Genomic DNA, 22,079 nt, shown 5'->3' on the forward strand with positions numbered 1-22,079 from the left:
AAGTGCATTTATTCTCTGTATCTGATAATTATAATGTCTGAAATCTGTATGGTTCTGATTCTACATTTTTTTTCTTTCTTTTTACTCTGTATCATGGTAGATGCTTTTTACTCTTTAACATTCCTTGTATGTTTGGTGGTTTTTGATTTTGAGCTGATGTTACTTGAAACTTTATCTCTCATAATTCTTTAAGGCTTGGGATTAAAGTGTGTTCCTTCAGAGTGGATTTGCTTTGCTTTTCCATGGCTAACTCAGGACCATTTTAAATGAAGATTCAGCTTGAGTTTTCAGTCTACATATGTAGTGTGAATACTTTCTTCAAAGAATATGAACTTGTGTTTAGGAAGCTTGGGAAAATATTTTTTCCCTGTTCTGTCCAGAATCTAGGTTGGATCAAACAGGATCTTTACTGACTTTTGATATGAAACTGTTTTTTCATCCCTCTGAGGACTGCCCTTTTGGAATCCTAGCTTTATGTAGTGATCTCAGATCTGACCTCCAACCTTGCCCAGGCTTAGTCTCTTATCCCTAGGTCTTATTAAAACCCAGGCTATAAGCTTCCAGGAATTGAAAAACTCCCCCAGGGTTCCAGTGCTCACTTACTCCTACGAATCTGAACTGTTTTATGCAGAAACATAGATTGATTTGAATGCAATTGCATGAGTGACATATGAGATTCATTCTATATAACTTTCTAAAGTGTAATAAGAGAAGCAAAGGCCACAGGAAGGAATTCAGCACTGTGTAAGGAAGACTGCCTCATGAGCTATTTATGAGGTAGTGAGCTTCTTGGTTACCAGGAGGATTCAAGGATAGGCTAGACAACTACCTACTGGGGACGTGGTAAAGGGGCCTTAGGTATGCAGGGTTCGGTTGAACCAAAATGCAGCCATCCTCTCCTTCTGCTTGCTTGATGCTGATTTGCATGGCAGAGTCTCTGGAAGAAGTCCCCTTTCCCTGGCCACGCTGAAAGTTTAAAATATTGCCTTGCCGGGTCTGCTCTCTGCCTGCAAATGGCTCCTTGACACCTGGCAGCAGAGCTGTTGGGGCCCAGCAGACCGTGCCAGAGCATGTGGTGCCTGGGCTGCCTGGATCTGCTGTTCACATGGCTGCATTTCAGGCCCCGTCAGGTGGCCATGGCTTGTCTTGGCCACATGGCTGTTGAAGAGGAGGTGAACTGGGGCAGGATGAGTGAGCAACAGGTGTTAGCAGGAGTCTAGACAGAAAAGGATCCTTATACCCACAGGAGCATTCGTTTAAAATAACTCTTTTCCCAGATATGCCTCTGGTGGCGCTGGGCCGTCTGGGCTGTGGTTTAAGATCATTTGGCAACTTTCATTCCTAGAATCAGAGAACAGCTTCTGGTGCTGTAAAATCATCAGCAAGCTAAGCCAATTAGCTCAGCCAGGAGAGGATTATGTGCACTGGTGTTGGTACCAGGCAATTGATATAAGCTGATTTTATGAAGTTGCAGTGTTTTTGCTTGCCCTATTTTCCTCCAGGGCAGTCACAGTTTAACTGGGGCTAGGCCCCAGCAGGTGACGTCTTCCGGTACTTTTAAAATTGCCTGTGGAGAAACTGGGTGAAAAGTGTTCACACTCTCATGCTTGGTGTAGTAAGGAGAGGAGTCCAACTGCAAACATGGGCAAGCTGTTTCTATGAAGAGAGTGGTAAAATGTCCTTTTCCTGTTTGAGAGGAATTGGATGTTTTTGCAGAGCTCAGTAAGGAGAGGCTAGGATGGGGCTCTAGCAAGAGGTAATGGGAGTCCCGAGGGCAGTGGGTGGAACCCAGGTTAAGAATGAGGCTAAAGCTAAGGGGCCAACTCAAATGCAGGATACGGGATTCTGTTCTGTGTGAGTGCAAATTAGTGCTTTGGGTTACATGTGGGATTATGGATAGATAATGTAATGTTATTTGGGCATGCAAGGGGCCGTGGGTTCATAGATGACCTTGGAAAGTTAGCACTGAGTTTGTAATGGCATTTTAACCCCCCAGATAGTTTCTTTTGTGTTTTGACCCTTGTTGTAATAGTACTTTGTACTGCTCACAGGGGAAAAAAGAGACAAACAGGATAAAATGGCCCACCCATGCAGAGAAAACTACTGCTAACATTTTGATGTATCTGTTTCTAGATTTTTTTCTGTGCGTGTATATTTCTTTTTACAGAAATGAAACCATATTCTTTTGTCATCTGCTTTTCCACTTATATTGATTCAGTCAGTAGATATTTAACGAATGCTTATGATGTACCCGGCCCTGTTCTGGGCACAGAGAGTACACTGATGGAAACAAAGCTCTTGCCTTCATGGAACTTATGTTCTAGTAAAAGCGTTCTGTTGTGAGCATCTTTTCATATCAGTAGATCATTTTATGAAACAACATTTTAAGGAGTCATATACTATTCCCTAGTATTGATAGGTTTTAATTTAATTGTATCCTATTGTTTCTAACAGGATGAGTTGCAACTTTTTGCTATTACAATGATTTGATGAACATTTTTATAGCTAATATTCATGTACATCTTTATTAGAGATAAAGGCTGTAATGAAAAATTCATAAAACTCAATGTTCCCCCAGGTAGGAGGAATAAATGTGCTCTGTCTGGCTGTGACTGGCAGGCAATTAGTCCCAAAGACACTTGAGCCCAGAGGGTATCACTGACAGACTTGGCTAACTGCATGGCTTAGGTTGGGGCAGGCAAACCACATGTGGGTGTTTCAGCTGACCCATGTGGACTGCCTGGCAGCACTTGATTGCTGGATCAATTAAGGACATGTATGGGTTCAGGATTCTTTAGAGGCCCAGATGCACTCACTGTGGCTTTAAAAATAAAGGTGTGCTGCTCCATGATGACAAGTTGCTTGAAATTATATTTTAGAAACCCGAAGAAAAGAATTCTACAGAAGTACACAAAAATGAATTGGACCAAACTTGTGTTTGTGCCTTCAGGTTGGCATGGGCGGCAGGGTGTGCAGAAGGACCAGCTTTCAAGATGGGTTTTTGTATATGAACCCTTGTAAGCAGGATGGGAGACAAGGTGGCAAGGGGAGCAGATGACAGGAATGAAAGTTTGCTTTTATGTGGTGCCCTAACCTTGTAGAGGGGGACTCGTGGGGCTTTAGGTGATCTGTGTGCTTCCATGATGTGCTCTTAAGCTCAGCGGAGGTATGTCCCTCTCTTTGCCAGACAGTTGACTAATGAATGAGCCCAAAACACGAATCATTTTAAATAATTTCCTGTTTAATACCCCTCTCTTCACCAAATTCTGTCCAATGTCCCTGACAGAGCCTCGAATTTGTTGTTCAAGCGCCAATATTCTCTCACTTGAATCACTGCAGGAGCTTTCATGGGTCTCCATGTTTCTACTTCCTTCCAGTCCGTTTTCCACACAGCGATGGCCTAAGCTATCTTTGTGATGTGAACATTTTATCATGTTACCACTGGGTTAAAAATCTTCAACAGCCTCCTGTCGCCTGTAGGGTGAAATCCAAACTCATTCGAGACTGAAGAGGCACTCCAGCTGCCCTGGCCTATTGGACGGGTCCTGTCGCCTCTCCCGGCCCTTACCTGTGTACCGGTTGTGAACTACTTGCAGTTCTCTGGGAGTGACATATTTATGAAGCCTTTGTATCCTTGCACACGATCTTCCTCCTGCTTGGAGTGCTTCTCCCATCTTTTTCCCTTGGCATATTCCTACTTATTTGAGGCATCCCTTTCTTTGTGATCTCACAGCACTGCGTCCATCTCTGTATTATCACTTATTGTGCCACTCATTTACGGGTCTCCTGTCTATATCCTTTATGGGACTATGGACTACTTGAGGATGAGGGTGAAATCTTATTCATTTTTTTATCTGCTCTCCTACGGAGGTGCCTAACATATTTGTTGTTAAATGAATGCTTACAGAATCATAAATATTGGAGGGGTATATGCAATCTGGATTGCAAAAACATGTTCTTTGATGAAGACCTAACCAGATCGAGTGTGTCCATAGTGCTCAGTTCTGATGTACATTTTCAGACATCTTTTTAAAGATTTTTATTCTAAAGATGATTAATTTTGTTACATAAAGACTGGTCCTTAGATAGGGTTGATTTACACATATGCATGCTCTCTCAGACATGATCTGATGTTGCGCGAGCACACACACACACATACACATACACACACACGATTCAACAAGTAAGTGATGAGTTCAAACATGGGGTTCTCTCACTCCAAACTGTGCTCTTGACTTCTATGGTCTCCTGCCTGTGGTGCTGGTATTTTGGGCCCAAGAGAAGGAGTTGTCAATGGAGGAAAAGGGAAATGTGAATATGTGGCAAACCCCCCCAAAAATGAAAATAAACAATTCCAAGACTGTTCATGTGTTTATATAGATATTTTTAAAAGGCAATTGTTTTCTCTTTCAAAGTCTGTTTCCATATTTGTCAAATGTGAATAATAATGTTCTCACAAGGCAGCTGGAAGGATTAAATAAGATAATGTATTTTATATAGTAAATGCTTAACAAAAAGTAGCTATCATATTTACTTTTCCAGTTTTTGCTTTTTCTTCTTCCTATGCAGGAATCTGGGAGTGGGCCCTAATAGAGATAAATCTTTACAGAGGAAAAGCTGAAGGCTGCCTGTAGTTGATGAGTAGACGACCTTTAAATACTCCTTCAGGAGTTTCCGAAGACCTTCTTGTACCTCCTGCCCTACCATCCTCTTGTTTACTCCCTAAAATCCCACAGCTAGATTTCTCCTACCAACACCAGGTTCACAGATACAACAGCCCTGCTAGAGGTAACAAGTTAAAACCTTTACTTTATATTTCCATGGAATGAGTCTTGAGCTTCTTTCCTAAACATAGGATTTTTTTTTTTTTTCTTGAGCAGGAGACCTGAGGCCAGGTTTGGGGAAGAGGTATCTGGTGAGGAAAAGAGGTAGTGGAATGAGGAGTCCTGTAAGAAAACATTATTGGCTGTACCACCCAGGGATGGCTTCCTACCTCCCTCTTCCTGCCATCTTGGTCAGGAGCAGCTCTCTGAATTTTTTTTTTTTTTTTTTAAATATTTTGACTTGATCCTTCAGTATAATTCTACTGACCAACTCACCTCCCTGATAGGTGCGCGATGAGGCGGTATGCTGGGGGAAGGATGAGGAGGAAAGGCCTTTCTAAGCCCAAATGCACATTCCGGAAAAATTAAGAGTTGTGCTTACTGGTAGACCTGAGTCAGGACATAGTCCAAGGAGCAGAACTGATGGACAAGATGACTTCATAGCATGGGAGACATGATTGGGAACATCCCTTCCCCAGCTACTTTTTAAAAGAAAATTATGGTAAAATATACATAACATAAAATTTACTATTTAAACCATTCCTAAGTGTACAGTTGAGTGGCATAAAATATATTCACATTATTATACAACCAACACCCATCTCTGGGAATATTTGTCATCTTCCCAACTGAAACCCCATAGGCAATAAACTATAACTCCCCATCCCCTTCCATCCTTACCCCTAATCCTTGGCAAGTACCGTGCTGTTTTCTGTCTCTAAGAATTGGACTATCCTCGGTACCTCGTATAAGTGGAATCATGCAGCATGTGTCCTTTTCTGTGACTAGCACGTTTCACTGAGTCCTGTGTCTTCCAGGCTCATCCATGCTGTAGCTTTCAGTTGCTTTTGGAAACTGCTTTGGAAGCAGCACACTGAGCAGGCTGCCCACTGGCCAGCAGGCCTGAGGCCCCAGGCCTGGGTTCAGGAAGGGGTGCCTGGGTGGCCATTTCCCTTTCAAGGAGTCTAGTAATGGCATTGTTTGTGTTCCCTGGACAGCCAGGAAAAAACCTGCTGACCATTCTGTTAGCGTATTTCCTTCTCCTTCTTAGGGGCCATTAAAACCCCAAGCAGAAGGCTCTTCCCACTGAAAGCCTATGCAGTCTTGGCAGTGGGGCTGGGCACTGTTGGTAGCCAGAATGACTTTGCTCCTGCTTAGGAATGAGGCCACAATTTGCCATGTTTGCTCCCACTTCATAGTTTGAAATAGTCCTCTCCTGCTTCCAGTGGCTCCTGCCCCACCGTATAATGTGTGGCTTCTGCTGGGGGCTGTGGGAGGGCTGCCCCTTTCTGTCCTGTCATGCTGACAGCCGCGTGGGGTGTTGGCAGAGCCAGCCAGTGACTGCCAGTCTCCTGGATGGTTGCCTTGTCCACTGCTTGGAAGTCTTGTCATGTCTGATGTGGCAGGGTCCAGTTTCTAGAGGAAATGTTCCTCTGGGATTTGAATGAAATCTGGACTGTCCTATCCTATCTCCAGAAAAATCTGAGCAAGCAGCAGTTGTAATTAATACTCGATGAATGATGCCCACTGGGGGTTAATTCCTGACAGTCCAAAGCTCTGAATGGGTGGAACACATGGTACTGGTTGGGTGTTAGCCATGCTTGCTAAGGAATTCTCTTCACTTATTTTGGCCTTGGGATTAATCAAGGATAGAAGATCAGAAATAAAGTAGTACCCTAACACTGCCTCCCACAACTGATCGTCTTTCTTTCTTCTTGTTTCATTTAGCATAATATATTTGAGGTTCATCCATGTTGTTGCATGAATCAGTAGTTCATTTTTTTTTTACTGTCGAGGGCGAGTCTTGCTCTGTTGCCCAGGCTGGAATGCAGTGGTGCAATCTCGGCTCACTACAACCTCTGCCTCCTGGGTCCAAGTGATTCTCCTGCCTCAGGCCCCTGAGTAGTTGGGACTTCCTGAGTAGCTGGGACTACAGCAACTGTGCACCACCATACCCGGGCTAATTTTTGTATTTTTAGTAGAGACAGGGTTTCGCCATGTTGGCCAGGCTGGTCTCGAACTCCTGACCTTAAGTGATCCACCTACCTCAGCCTCCCAAAGTGCTGGCATTAAAGCGTGAGCCACTGCGCCTGCCCTGTAATTTATTCTTTTTTATTGCTGAGTAGTAGTCCAACGCATGAATATGTCACAATTTGTTTGTTCATTTTCTTCTTGATGGACATTGAGTTGTTTCTAATTTGGGCTATTATGAATGAATATTCTTTCACAAATCTTTCTGTGGACATGTCCCTCCCTGACCCACCAACCCAGAGTAAATACCTAGGAGTAGAATTGTCTACTACTAATAAAGTTAAGACATGCACTTCATTTTATTGGAAACTATCAAACAGTTCTCCAAACTTGTACCACTCTACCTTCTTGTTAAAGTTCCTGTTGCTCTCCATCTTTATCAACATTTTGTGTTTCAAGTATTTTTTTAAATTTTAGGTATTCTAGTGGGGGTTGAAATGGTATTTTACATATGTTAATTTGCATCTATCTGATGACTAATGATGTTGAGCACCTTTTCATGTGGTTATTGACCATTCATATATCTTCTTTTATGAAATGTCTGTTGTGTCTTTTGCCACCTTTTTATTAAATTGTACACGATTTTATTGTTGATTTGCAGGATATTTTAAAACATATTCTGTATACAAGGCCTTTGTCACATATGTGTGCTGCAAATATTATTTCTTGGTCTATGGCTTAATTCATTTTCTTAATGGCATACTTTAATGAGTAGAAATTTTCCGTCTTGTTGAAGTCCAACATATCAATTTTTTCTTGTATGACTTTTTGCATTCTGTCCACAAAGCTTTGTCTATGCAAAGGTCACAAAGATATTCTCTTATTATTTTTTTTTTTCTGGAAGACAAATGGTTCTGGGCTTTATATTTAGGCCTATGACCCGTTAAAAAATTATTGTTAATACATGAAGTGAGAAAAAATTTAGTGAAAAATAAAACTCAAGGCCATAAGTCTTCCAGAAGAAAACAGCCTACTCTCTAATTTGCTGTGATAAATTAAGGGAAAATCTTGTGGCACCCTTGAGATGGAGTAGCCAAGGGAAGAGCTTCTCTTTCTTCCAGGGTCGACAGTGTGGTAGCAACAGGTGATGGTGAATGGTAGTTGCGTCCAGTGAAGCGAAGACTTAATACGAATTATTTACAGTAGAGGCAGCAGCAGTGCTGAGTACATGTGAGAGAAAACTGAAGGAACTCCTGGAAAAAGCTGGAGAACATTTTTGGGGACCTAATACGTATATTGAGAGACACGGTCTCTCTCTGTCTTCCAGGCTGGAGTGCAGTGGTATGATCATAGCTTACTGTAACCTCAAACTCCCGGGCTCTACTGATCCTCCTGCCTCAGCCTCCTAAGTAGTTTGGATTATGGTCACATACTGCCATATCCTAACTTTTTATTTTTTATTTGTAGAGACAAGGTCTTGCTATGTTGCCAAGCAAATTTTGAACTTCTGGGCTCCAGCGATCCTCCCACCTTGGCCTCCCAAAGCAGGTGTGAACCCCTGTGCCTGGCCAGGGGCCAGAGTTTTCAAATAAAACCAGCAGGGGTGCATGCTACTACAATTCTGGTATTTACAGGAAAAAGGTGACTTTCTTTTTCTTTTTGATATTGAAACAATTATAGACTAACAGAAGAGTTTCAAAGATAGTACAGGGCATTCCTGTAGACTTCTCATCCAGTTTCCCCTAATGTTACGGGAATTTATTTCAGGGAAGAGTCCAAAAAGCATGGTTGAGTGAATGGGAAAGTAAGAGGGGAAAGGAAGAGAAGCCAACACTGGATGAATTAATAAGCAGGTTTCTGCTATGGGTAAAAAGGACTTGGCCCAACTAGGGACCCTTTAAGAAACCGTATAGAGCACATCTCAGAGCTGTCCTATGGAGGGGTGAGAAAATTATCCAGCAACTTCTAACCCTCATTAGTTGAGGGTTACTCCTGGGGTAGCTCCCTGACAAGTGGGTGGAGCACCACCTCCTGATCAGAATGTTCCTTTAGGTAGTGAGACAGGCAAGAAACTATTGGCGTGTCTGTGGGGGAACAGTCTGCAGAGGGCTCAGATGATAATGGTACTGTTTGGGGGTAGGGGAAGAGGGGAGCATTCATAAGGTCTGCTTGGCTTTTCAATGGAGCTGAAGTTTGAGTAAGAGTTTGCTGGTTGCATGTGACCACTAAAGAGAGAGACCTTTCCAGACAAAAGGAGTAGAATGTACGAAGATTAAAAGAGAGTATGATAAATTCAGTGACATGATGAAGCTGTTTTGGGTGTGTGTGGGAAGAGGGCTAAAAGGCTAGAGAGAGGTCAGGGAAGACACACGGGATGAAATACAAAGGTCTTCTATTCAACATTAGCAATTCTGAACTTTATCCTGATGGCCAAAGGGAATTTTTGAAGGGGTTTAAATAGGAGAGTAATATCAATTTACACTTTTAGGAAGATTATTCTGGATGTTATGTGAAAAACAGATTAGAGGGTGGTAAGATTAGAATCATGAAAACCAGCCAGGAGATTGTCTCAGCAATCCAGGTTAGAGATGATGGTGGTGAACCAAGACAGCGCTTGCCAGGATGGAAGAAATGCTTGGGAGTTGTAATTAACAGGACTTGCGTGGGAATGGGCAGGTGGGAGGTGAGGAAAGGTAGAATATAAATGGGGGAGATGATGAGGCAGAGAGGAAAATAAGGAATATTACTTCCATGCCCCTGACCCTACGGTCTATTATTCCCTGAGATAGAAATAGAGTAGTGATTAGAGGCAGGAGGAGGAGAAACTCTAGGCAGATAGGGGATATCAGAGAGAGGCAACTTGACTTCGGAGGGAGAGACAGAGAGGCAACTTGGCTTCAGGGGAGAGCAATGTACCCTTCCCGTCCCTGTTTCAGCTCCCCTCTCTGCTGACAGGCAGATAGAGGACATCAGAGAGAGGCAACTTGACTTCAGAAGAAGAGGCAGAGAGGCAACTTGGCTTCAAGGGAGAGCAACCTACACTTCCCGTCCCCGTTCCAGCTCCCCTCTCTGCTGAGAGCTGCCTTTATCACTCAATAAAATTCTGCACATTCACCGTCCTCCAATTTATCTGCATGACCTCATTCTTCTTGGGTACCGGACAAGAGTTTGGGACCCACCAAGTGTGGGTACCCAAAAAGGCTATCACACTGGCTCGTTGCTCTTGCTGGCAGGAGTTAGCCACCCACTTTGATGAGGCAAAGGGGCCACTGAGCTGATAGCACAGTGCTGTCCATGGATGGTTGAGCTAAGAGAACATTGTAACACGCCCTCTGGGGCCTTGGGGTCACAGGCACCCCCACCTGGACACTGCCACGGGGCATGCACAGAGTTTGTTTCTGCTGGCACCAAAGTGGCCAGCAGGTTCCTGCACACACTCAATTGCATGCTCCATCCTGCGAGGGGCTGGGCCTGATGGGCTGAGTAAACAGGGCACCCCTATTCTGCAAGGGGGTCAAGGAAAAATCTTGCATCAGTAGGAGGATAAATGTGGGAGTTTGGGATCTTGTAAATGTGGAGTGTCCGTAGGAAATCCAAGGGACAGTTACTTAATAAACAACAGGATATAAATATCTTTGATTCCTTTGGTCGATTCAATCTGCAGGTTTAGATTTAGGGGTTGATAGCTTACGACTGAAACCATAAGATCAGATGAGATGGCCCTGGGAGATTATATAGCGTGAGATATATGGGAGGTAGAGGAAAAAAACCTGTAGAAACATGATTCCTACCAGGGCTGCCATTGAAAGCATGCATTGCTTTTTCATCTGGCCATGAACAAACCTCCTGTCTCCTAATTTTCAGAAAATGGCACAGAGAAAGGCGGGTAGGAAGCTGCATGCGCGTGCCTGAGGCCAGGTTTTCCTGATTAAAGCTCTCCTTGGGCTTGTGGTGTTGCCCCTGTGGCTTTCCTTGGCATGGCCTTTTATTTTGAGAGAACCTTTTCAGAGGGGCTGATCTTTTCTTCTCATTTCTTCTCTGCTTCAGCCTTATGCTATAATATTTATGTTGGCCACTTGCCTTTCTTTTTACCAGTTGGGACTAGTTGTATTCTCATAGCTATTTTCCCTCCCTCTGTTTTAGACAAATGAAAAATGGAAATGCCAGGTTTAAAACAGAGGGTTTGCCAAAGATGTGTCTTTCTTTTGCTGACAAGAGGAAGAAAGTGCCCGTGTGATAGACCAGCCCATTTCTAAATCGAATACACATTGGCTGTCCTGGCTGTGGGGGAGTGAGGGTGATTCCCTGCTTTGTGAGGGTAGAACTATCTTAAATAATACCAATTTTGCACTTCTCCTTCGTAAGTGAAATTCGTTTTCCAAGATGAACTGCAAATTGTGAATGATTAATAGCCTCCCCAAGGTATTCCACTGGCCTAATCCAGTCTTGCCCTCTGCAAATTGGTTTGGATTCTTCACATTTAGAAGAGACTTCTGCTCTCATTGAGACTTAATTGTTATTCGAACTCACACGTGGGTCTCCTCTCCAACACACCCTAAGCAGCCCCTTCAATTTGAGATCTATTTGTTGAAAATCCCTTTCTTTTCCCTGCCATGTCTGTTTCGTACTTCAAAGTCATGCAGACTAATTCTAATACTTACTCTAAAAGACAGGCTTTCAAGTGCTTAAATTCATTTATTTAAACTCTCCTAAGGTGGTAGCCTCCTCTTTTTCCTCTCCTCTCTTCTCTTAAGTTTTCCTACTTTCCTCTCCTACAGGATTTACACATGCCTTATACAACTTAGTCACTGTTTCTTTGGAGTTAAACCAAATCCGATTATTTTCACTTTAGATTCTACAATTAAGAGGGAATTCAACATATTAAAGTGACTGCAGTTGTGAAGATACTTAAAACTAACTATTTGGGGTACCACATTTCTGTCAATATAGCCTGAAGTCCATTTTTTTGCGGGGGGCAACAACTTCACACTCTTGCCTTATACTCTGTTGACTATAAAATAAAATTTACATTATTTTCATGAGAACTTCTGTCTTCCTTATCCCGCAGTTCTGTGGAAGACGTTATATTTCTCCCAGTTAGATGGCATCTTGGGAAACCATTGTTCCAGTTTGTTTCTCTCTTTTTGGCTCTCGATTCTGTTATGCAAACTATTAGCTATTAACCTCAAGAGCTTGTCATATGCACACCTTAGCAGGATTTCCTCTTCATATTTAATAAAAGCTGTTTAGAAAAAAATGTTGAGGAAGGAAAACTGGAGCAAATTGCCAGGTGCCTATGTCTACATTAACATTATTCTATTAGTCAGTTCCGTTTGGTTAATATATAACTTAGCTAAAGTTAAGTTACATTATGCTGCAGTAACAATTGCCACATCTTAGTGGCTTCCAACAACAAGAGTTTATTTCTTACAATTTGTGCTGACTGTGGTTCTGGTGTCACTCTGCTCCATTTGTCTTCATTTCAGGGCCAGCAAGGAGAGGTCCCAATCTGGGATATGCTTTCCTCATGTTAAAGGGAGAAAAAGAGATATTGCTAATGGTATGGACAGGAGGCAAGGAAATACTGGGTAGAAGAGGGTGGTTCACCAGCAAAGGCCCCACTCTCAAGTCTGGAAACCCATGGCCCTAAATGGGAACAGGCATTCCTGTTTTTGTATCCAAATGTTTGGCCCACCACACCCCTCTATCCTGTATCCATTTAAACCCCAAACCTCAGGTGCTGTGAGCAGATGAGCAGATGAACAGAAGAGCAGAAGAGCAGAAGAAGGGCTCAGCAGAGAAGGAGAGAAGAGAAGGAGCATCTGAACGTTGAGAGGAGTTTGACTAGAAATGGTCAGAGAGGAGATTGGTCATGGGATAGCCAAACTCCAGGAGAAGATTATGTTTCCACTCTATCCCCTTTCCAGATCCCCAATCCATCCCACTGAGAGCCACCTCTACCACTCAATAAAACCCCTGTATTTACCATCCTTTGAGTCTGTGTGTGACCTGATTCTTTCTGGACACTGGAAAGGGCCTGGGTAGAAGAAGACACTAAACTGATTAACACTTTAGCCATCGGGAGAGCTAAAGGAGGACTGTAACCTTCCCACTGGGGCTTCAGGAGTTGCAGGCACCCACCTGTAGATGCTACCATAGGGCCAGAGCCCAAAAGTGCTCACCCTGGCTCCTGCATCTGCCCGTCTGTGTGCTCCCCTTCCCATAAGGGGTTTGAGTGTGCAGCAGCTGAACATACGAGCCACACCCCATCACATGTCCTGTGAGAGGCTCAGGGAACTCTCCTGTTTCACTAATTCATACACACACAATTGTTCGTAAGCTTCTGCTCAAATGTACAAGTTCCCTCACCCCCTGTTGGCCAAAGCAAGTCACGTGACCCATCCCAGCATCAATGGGAGGAGGGTGCATACTCGTGCAGGAACACTCCAGAACTCACACGGAATGAGTGGCAGTGAATAATTAGAAACACTAAGTCATGTGGTAAAAGTATTTATCATTTGTGTAACAGTTCCCAAAATGTCTTCACATCTCTGTGTCAATTGCCACAACCTTGAGAGAAAAGTGTTGCTTTCTCTATTTACCAAATTAAATCCTGAGACATGAAGTGTCATCTCATCACTAGCAAGTGGCAAGTATAAACCACAAATAAAATTATAAGGTCCCCCAGCCATCTGAATGAACTTCCTCCTCCTTGGCCGGGGAGCTCTTAAAATTTAACCTGAGAGATTGGTTCAGGCCATGTTGGGAAGTGGGGGTTGAACATGCCACATCACACCTCTCTGGCATTAACATCAACATAGACCTTAAGTTTGACAAGAAACCTTTATAATCTATTTTTGCTGAGGCCTGCTACCTGGAGGCTTCATTTGCATGATAAGACTTTGTTCTCCACAGCCTCTTATTGCAACCCAGACATTTCCTTTCTATTGAGCTCAGGTCTTTAGATAAACTCAACCAATTGCCAACCAGAAAAATTTTAAATATACCTATAACCTGAAATATAACTTGAAAGAACTTCCGCTGTGCCCCTACACCCCCCACCAGCTTTGAGTTGTCCCGCCTTTCTGGACCTAACCAATGTATGTTTTAAATGTATTTGATTGAAGTCTCATGTCTCCCTAAATGTATATAAATCCAAGCTACACCCTGATCGCCTTGGGCACGTGTTCTCAGGACCTCCTGGGGGTTGTGTTTACGGGCCATGGTCACTCACATTTGGCCCAGAATAAATCTCTGCAAATATTTTACAGAGTTTGACTCTTTTCATCAACACAAATTAGCATTTAATCCCAAAAATTGTGAAACCTAAATGTTCTTTTCAATAATGATGATGAAGATGATGCCAAATATTACTTGCATTTATCGAGTGTACTTCATGTGGCAGGCATTGATGTGAGTTCTGTACTATCCTATTGGGCAGAATAATTAGCTCTACCAACCTCAGTAGATAAACCTAAGAATCTCAGTGGCTTCACACAATAAAAATTTATTTCTCGTTCACATCATATTTCAGGGTCAGATGGCTTTCCAGTGTGGCAGTGTCCTCCAAGTGGTGATGTGGGAATCTAGGCTGCTTCCATCTGTAACTAGGTTATGTGGTACATGTGGCTGGCAAGGCTGCCTTTGCAAAGTGTGTGTGAGTGAGAAGGAGAGAGAGAGAGAGAGAGAGAGAGAGAGAGAGAGAGAGATGGAGGAAGAACCTCGTGGATGTTTTTAAGGACCAAGATGGGAACTGGCTCCCATCACTTCAACGCACATTCCATTGGCCTGTATTAGTCACATGACCTCATCCAAATGTACCAGAGCCGACAGAGCACTAAATATTTAGTGAACACTAATAATCCCTGTCACTATGTTAAAATCATTATTTGCATTTTTATATATAAGAAAACTGAGGTGCAGAAAGTTTAAGGACTTTTCCTTGGGCCTATGTAGCACTGAAATAGATGGTATTTGAATCTAGACAGTCAGGCTTTAGAATCTGTGCTCTTAGCAACTGCACTAGACTGTGTCTTATCTTTTATCATGGTTCACTAGGTTATAAATATATTGACTATACCAGCATCCAGATATCATTTATCCATTTTGTTTCAGGAACATCAAAATAACCTTTTTAATTATTCTGTTGAAATCTTGGTACACTGGAGATATCATGATTATAATCCTATCAGAAAACATGCAATGAAGCTAGCGCAGCAGGAGTAATTTTCGGTGACCAGTGCTTTTTTTTTTCTCTTGAGAGATGAGCATTTTTGGATCCAAAAAGCCACAAGGAAAGGGACAAGGGATGTCTCAGAGGAAACTAGAGGATCTGATTCCCCTGTTGTTCACATCTTGGCTCTGCAGAAGACTCAGGGATCATGGAGCAGTCCCCAGAGGGACTGAGGTTAAGGTTTTCCATTAGCCTCGAAATAAGGGTGCAGACTGAGAAATTAAGTTGTTATAGAAAATCAAGGAAGTTATATTTCTTGTGGTCTTTAGTCAGTGGACTGAGATGAATAGCTACTACATTAAAAAAAAATCTAGACGATTGCCTGTGTGGTGAACAAATTCACCGTTTCTCATTTGTAGATTCTTTTTCTTTTCCCTGGTCAGAAATGGGACTGGCTATCCCTAGCACCTCTTCTGTGGTTCTCTGAGGTTCCTCACTGGTTATTGATCACGGTCATTTTATCTGCAGATTTTCACAAAAGAAGTCTGTGATGTGTCGGAGCCAGGGTCCATAACTGATCCCGAACAGCTAGGTAACATCTCATGATCTCTTCACTTACCTTGGGTTTTAATTCCCTCTGAGTGAGATTTATCCCACCAATTCCAGAAGCTCTTTTTTGACAAAGATGCTAGAAGCAAAACTGGAGCAGAAGTGTCATTGTTTCTACTGTTCTCCATTAGCATAGCAAGAATCCCAGCTGTAGACCAAAGAGCAGTTGTCCTAAAAGTCAGAGGTGAGCCTGTTTGCCCAGAGTAACGTGGGGCCAGTCTGACAGGGCTGTTTGACTTGAAGATCTGAGGACTTTTCAGGGATAGAATTACCAGAAAGAACAGAAAGAAATGAGAGTGGAGGCCAAGAAGTTGGTCCAGGAGAACGGCCAGTTATCAGAAGGAACGGCGATTCTGAGCACAGCCTAACATTTGTCACTGCAACTGTCCTCTGATCTAGACCCCGGGAGATCACACCAGCGTCTAGGGGTGAGGAGGCCATTACAAAAGCAGGTAAATGCCGAAAGGCCCATTTCTCAGTAGATTTTGTGGGACTTTGAGAATGCAAACTGCGAGTAGGCATTAGTGTTGTCAGGAGAGAGCTCAACAGTGGTGGTTGCTCTTTTAGCAACAGTAGTAGCTCTCACCTTGGGTGTTGTTGACCATAACTTGAGAATTCTAAACATGGAGTTAGAATAAGAAAGAAAAAAATGGTAAGTACAGCAAGGAAACCTGGATGATTTGGTATTATCTTTATTTACCCTTAGGGATTCATTCCTAAAGCCATATGAAAGGAACTTTGTGAAGGTTGAGAGTGTGTGTGTGTGTGTGTGTGTGTGTGTGTGTGTGTGCATATGTTAGAAATTCTGCAGAATGGGTAGAGTTGAAGCCAAGGGAATACTATGTTGTGTTTATTGTTATTATCATGTTTGCATGGGGTGGAAAATACAAGTTGTTATTAGTTTCACTCCATTTGTCCCAACAGCACTTAGACCATTTTTGTTCTTCTTAGACTAACTGTAAGTAAAATGGTCCCTTTTGTTGTCATTCCATTCAGTGCAAGCCTGAGCTTACTTTGGGCTTCCACCTCCTGACCCTGTGTTTCAGCCTTTTATAATCATCTCTGGGTGTGTCCTGTTTTCTTCAACTTTTGAATAATTTTTAAAGGCCTCAGTATATTAGTAAGTTCCCTTCATATCCGTATTGTCCTCTGGAAGTATCTTTTCTCTCCCCTGCCCCCGCTTTTTTTCCTATCAGGATGTAAACTTGTCTTTCTTATTCTTTCTTTACTAAAATATCAACTTAAACATTTGCAAAGGTATTCAATTTACATTGTAGAAAATTTGAAAGTAGAGAGACTCATCCAGGAGAAAAAAATTACCAAAATTCCGTGATTCAGAGGTAATTAATATTAATACTTTGCTTGGTGTCTTTCAGTCATTTTTCTATGCGTATCTGTACAAACATTATATGTGTGTATGTATATGTGTGCATGGATCTATGTAAGTATACACTGTCATTACCAATTTGGGATCATACCACATAAGACATTTTGTAAACTTTTTTCACCTATAAATATACTATGATTGTTTCTCATGTTGTTTTTTCTTTTAGAACATTATTCTTAATGACTACAAATTATTTTCAAGCTTTTGATACATATTGCTAATTTGCTTGTTCCTTCCTTCCTTCCTTCCTTCCTTCCTTCCTTCTCTTCTTCTTTTTTTTTCTTTTCTTCTTTTCTTTTCTTTTCTTTGATGGAGTCTTGCTCTGTTGCCCAGGCTGGAGTGCAATGGCACGATCTCGGCTCACTGCAACCTCTGCCCCTCGGGCTCAAGCGTTTTCCTGCCTCAGCCTCCCAAGTAGCTGGGACTACGGGTTCATGCCACCATGCTTGGCTGATTTTTTTATTTTTTGTATTTTAAATAAAGATGGGGTTTCCCCATACTGGCTAGGATGGTCTTGAACTCCTGATCTCAAGTGATCCACCTGACTCAGCCTCCCAAAGTGCTGGGATTACAGGTGTGAGCCACCGTGCCTGGCACTAATTTGCTTTCCAAAAAGGAGATGACAGTGCACACTTCCATCAGTAGTATTTAAGAGTACCGTTGCTGATTTCCTGGCATTCTTCTCAGCACAACAATTTAAAATGTTTAGTCAATTGTCTAGGTAAAAAAAAAAATCATGTCTTGTTATAATCTGCATTTTTTCATTGCTAATAGTTTTTAACACTTTTCATGTTTATGGCCATTTGTATTTTTCTTTCACAAGTTGCTTGTTTGTGTGTTGACATGCATCTGTAATTGTCTGGTTGGAATTTAGTTTTTTAGAAGTTTCCTAGTCCTCTTGCTCATTCTTGTCTATCAAGAGTCTCAGACAATGTGATCATGTTGGTATCTTAAGATTTGGAATCTGCCTTCCTAAAGCCTGTGGCACATATCTGACTATACCCACTTATTACCTTCCTGACCATCACACAATTCAATGTCCTGGCCACATCCCTTGAGTTTCATTTTGTCTCCAATACCTGATTGATTATATTGCAGTGACTTACTCTGGTTCCTTCAATGTCATAGTTAGCATGGGATTCACATCTTTGCCCCATGGGTGCTAGAAGGCCGAATAAAGGAGAGACAAAAAAAAAATCCTTGAAGGGTATTGGATGTAAGGCAATGAGCTACAGCTCAACGGGATACAGGAAAGGGCATCATTTATGGTCCTTTGAATGTGTGTGGGGTTGCGCCAACAGTCCTAAGGATACATTTATGGGAAGCCATTCTGAGGCAGGCCTCTGTTGAGTTGAATGCGGTGTGTTCCAGGGAAATTTGGTCAGAGATCAGGATTATATTTCAGGGAGGAGGACAAGATAAAATTTGGAGTGTAGATTGTAATAATAATTAAAAAACAGAAGTCAAGGAAGGATGGTGGACAAAGAACAGGACTCAGATCCTGAGATTGTTGGAAACAGGGCATCCTGGTGGGTAGAGGCTGGGTTGGGTAGCCAGGAACATGCAGGAAAAAAAGCCTTCCCATCTAAGCTAGGAAGCTAAGGTCAGTCATGATGAAGGGGCAATGGCAGGGCTAAAGTCAGATAGGGAGGGGCACGCCATAGGCTTAAAAGTTGGCCAGAATCAAATGGAGTGGGGGCTGAGAACAGGAACGTCCTTTTGAACTTTCACCCACTTGCCCATTGTCATGGACTCCCTCCTCACTGACCCATCTTGTTTCTTCCCTCCCTAGCCCTCTACTGCCCCAGCTGAGCCTCACTGTATTTTAAATTAACTTTCCTATATTTCAGGTTTCTTACAGAACATTTTCTTCACTCCTTGTTTTAACCAAAATTTATTCCTCCTTGGCCCTTTTGTGGCCAGGAAGGCCATTCCTTCATATACTGCACATTACTGGGCCAAGGAAGGGGTTTGTATTTCTATGTGTTGTACTAAACCATTTCTCTTAGATCCCCATGCAAACATTTCTTTTCCTTCGGATTTTATGCAATCTAGCTATTCCACTTTCCCCACTCCTTATCATACATGTTGGTTTTATGAAGCCTTTGTATCAAACACTTATGAGGACTGTGCAACTTGGCTTATGGGTTATTTTTTGCTCCAAGTCTTGATTTATTTCAATTTCTATTTAACATCGCCTCCTAGAATTATTTAGCCTTTTTGTATTCTATGACCTTCACCTCTATCCTACTTAAGGTGCTTGCTGTCAGGACCTTCTCTACATCTATTGCCAGGATATTAAGTACTGCTGGAGAAAATTGAGTAACCTTGTCATTTGGTCCTGCTAATAGTTTGTGATCTCAGACTTTAAGTGGATCTCAACTCAGCTTATCAGTCCTTTCTCTTGCCCAGGTAAGTTTTTGTTTCCATGTCCTATGATTGCCATTCTCAGTCCTCTAATCTGCTCAAGCAGTTCTATTCTAATCCCACCACTTTATGTCTAAATAGACACCTTATTTTTTCTATTTCATAGGTGACATTGACATTATTAATTGTGACCTTACCCGTTTCTCTCCTTCCCTCTTAACCTGCAGTTATCTGCTCCTAACTTTCCTGTAGCCTTGAATCTAGTATACAAGCAAAATTTGCCTTTCCTGTTAAAGGCAATTGTTCCCTCATGCTTTATATCACACATCCTCCTTGTTATGGACTAATGTTTGTGCTCTTCCAAAATTCATTTGTTGAATCCCTCAACCCTAATGTTTAGGGCTTCAGCATGCATCTCCATTGTATTTGGAGATGGGACCTTAGGGAGGTGATTAGGTTTAGAAGAGATGATGAGGGTGGGGCCTCCATGATGAAATTAGTGTACTTTTAAAAGATTTTTTATTAAAAAATTTAATTGATATATAAATGTGCATATTTATGGTATACATGAGATAATTTGATACATGCATACAATGTGTAATGATCAAATTAGAGTAATTGGGATATTCATCACCTCAAGTATTTATCATTTTTTGGTGTTGGAAACATTTGAAATCTTCTCTTCTGCTATTTGAAACATAATAAATTATTGTGAACTATAGTCATGGCATCGTGCTAGAGAACATTAGAATTTATTTCTCCAGTCTAATTGTAATTTTGTACCTGTTAACAAACATTTCCCTATTCTCCTTCCGCCCACCCTTCCCAGTTCTCTGGTAGCCACTATTCTACTCTCTAATTCTATGAGATTAACTCTTTTAGCTCCCACATATGATTGAGCATATGTAGTATTTGTCTTTTTGTGGCTGGCTTATTTCACTTAACATAATAATGTACAGTTCCATCCATGTTGTTGCAAATGATAGGATTTCTTTCTTTTTAGTGGTTGAATAGAATTCCATTGTGTATATGTACCACATTTCCTTTATCCATTCATTTGTTGATGGACACTTATGTTGATTTCATATCTTCATTATTGTGACTAGCGCTGCAATATAAATATGGGAATGTAAATATATCTTCTACATACAGATTTCCTTTCCTTTGGATATACAGCCAGTAGTAGAATAGCTGGTTAATATGATAGACGTGTTTTTAGAAACCCCCATGTATTTTTCCATAATGGCTGTACTAACTTGCATTCCCATCAACAGAAGGTAAGAATTTCCCCTCTCTGCATTCTTACCAGAATTTGTTATTTTTTCTTTTTGATAAGAACTATTTTAACTGGGGTGAGATGATATCTTATTATGATTTTGATGTGCATTTCCCTAATGATTAGTGATGTTGAAAATTTTTTCACATACCTGTTGGCCATTTGTATGTCTTCTCTTGAGAAACGTCTATTCAGATCTTTTGCCCATTTTTAAATCAAATTATTTGTGTGTGTGTGTGTTTTGCTGTTGAGTTTCTTGCATATTCTGGATTTTAATCCCTTGTTGAGTGGATAGTCTGCAAATATTTTCTCCCATTCTGTAGGCTGTCTTTTCGATCTGTTAATTGTTTCCTTTGCTGTGCAGGAGATTTTTAGCTTAATATAATCCTGTTTATTTTTGCTTTTGTTGCCTATGCATTTGAGGTCTTATCAAAAAAATCTTTGTCCAGAACAATGTTCTGAAGAATTTCCTCTGTTCTAGTGGTTTCATAGTTTTGGGTCTTACATTTGAGTATTTAATCCACTTTAAGTTAACCTTTGTATACATGAAAGATATGGGATCTAGTTTCATTCTTCTGCATATGAACATTTAGTTTTCCCATCACCATTTATTGAGGACACTGTTCTTTCTCCAATGTATGTTTTTGGTGCCTGTGTTGAAAATCAGTTGGCTGTAAATATGTGGATTTGTATCTGGGTTTTCTATTCTGTTCCATTGGTCTATGTGTCTTTATGTCAACACTGTGCTGTTTTGGTTACTCTAATTTGTAGTGTATTTTGAAGTCAGGTAGTGTGATGCCTCTAGCTTTGTTCCTTTTGCTCAGGATAACTTTGGCTATTTGTTTTTTTTGTGTGTGTGTGTGGTTCCATATGAATTTTAGATTTTTTTTTCTATTTCTGTGAAGAATGTCATAGGTATTTTGATAAGAATTACATCGAATCCGTAGATCACTTTGGGTAGTAGTGATTAGTGTCCTTTTAAGAACAGGAGGAGGCCAAAGCCTTCTTTTTCTTCTTCATGTGAGGATACAGCAAGAAGGCAGCCATTTGAAAGTCAGAAAGAGAGCCCTCACCAGGAACTGAATCTGCCAGCAACTTGATCTTGGACTTGCCAGCTTCCAGAACTGTGAGAAATAAACATCTATTGATTAAACCACACTGTCTATGGATTTTTGTTAGTAGCCCAAGCTGGCTAATACACTTCTTTTTTCTCCAAGAGCTTGTCCACAAATGATTCTCATTTCATTCTATATCTTTTTTTTTTCCTCTTCACTAATTGTTTCTCTTGGTGTATAAGTGCCTTTCTATTTTTCTTAAAAATCCCTCTCCTAACACTACACCTTCTTCCTTTCCAGCCAAACATCTTCAAAGTATTGTTCACACCAGCTGTCTTGACTTTTTCATCTCTCTGCTGCTCCTCAATTTTCTGCAATGTGGCTTCATACTATAGTAGTATATGAAAGCATCTCTTAC

The sequence above is a fragment of the Colobus angolensis genome, unplaced genomic scaffold, assembly GCF_000951035.1.
Source record: "Colobus angolensis palliatus isolate OR3802 unplaced genomic scaffold, Cang.pa_1.0 Scaffold49, whole genome shotgun sequence".
NCBI classification, from domain to species: Eukaryota; Metazoa; Chordata; class Mammalia; order Primates; family Cercopithecidae; genus Colobus; species Colobus angolensis.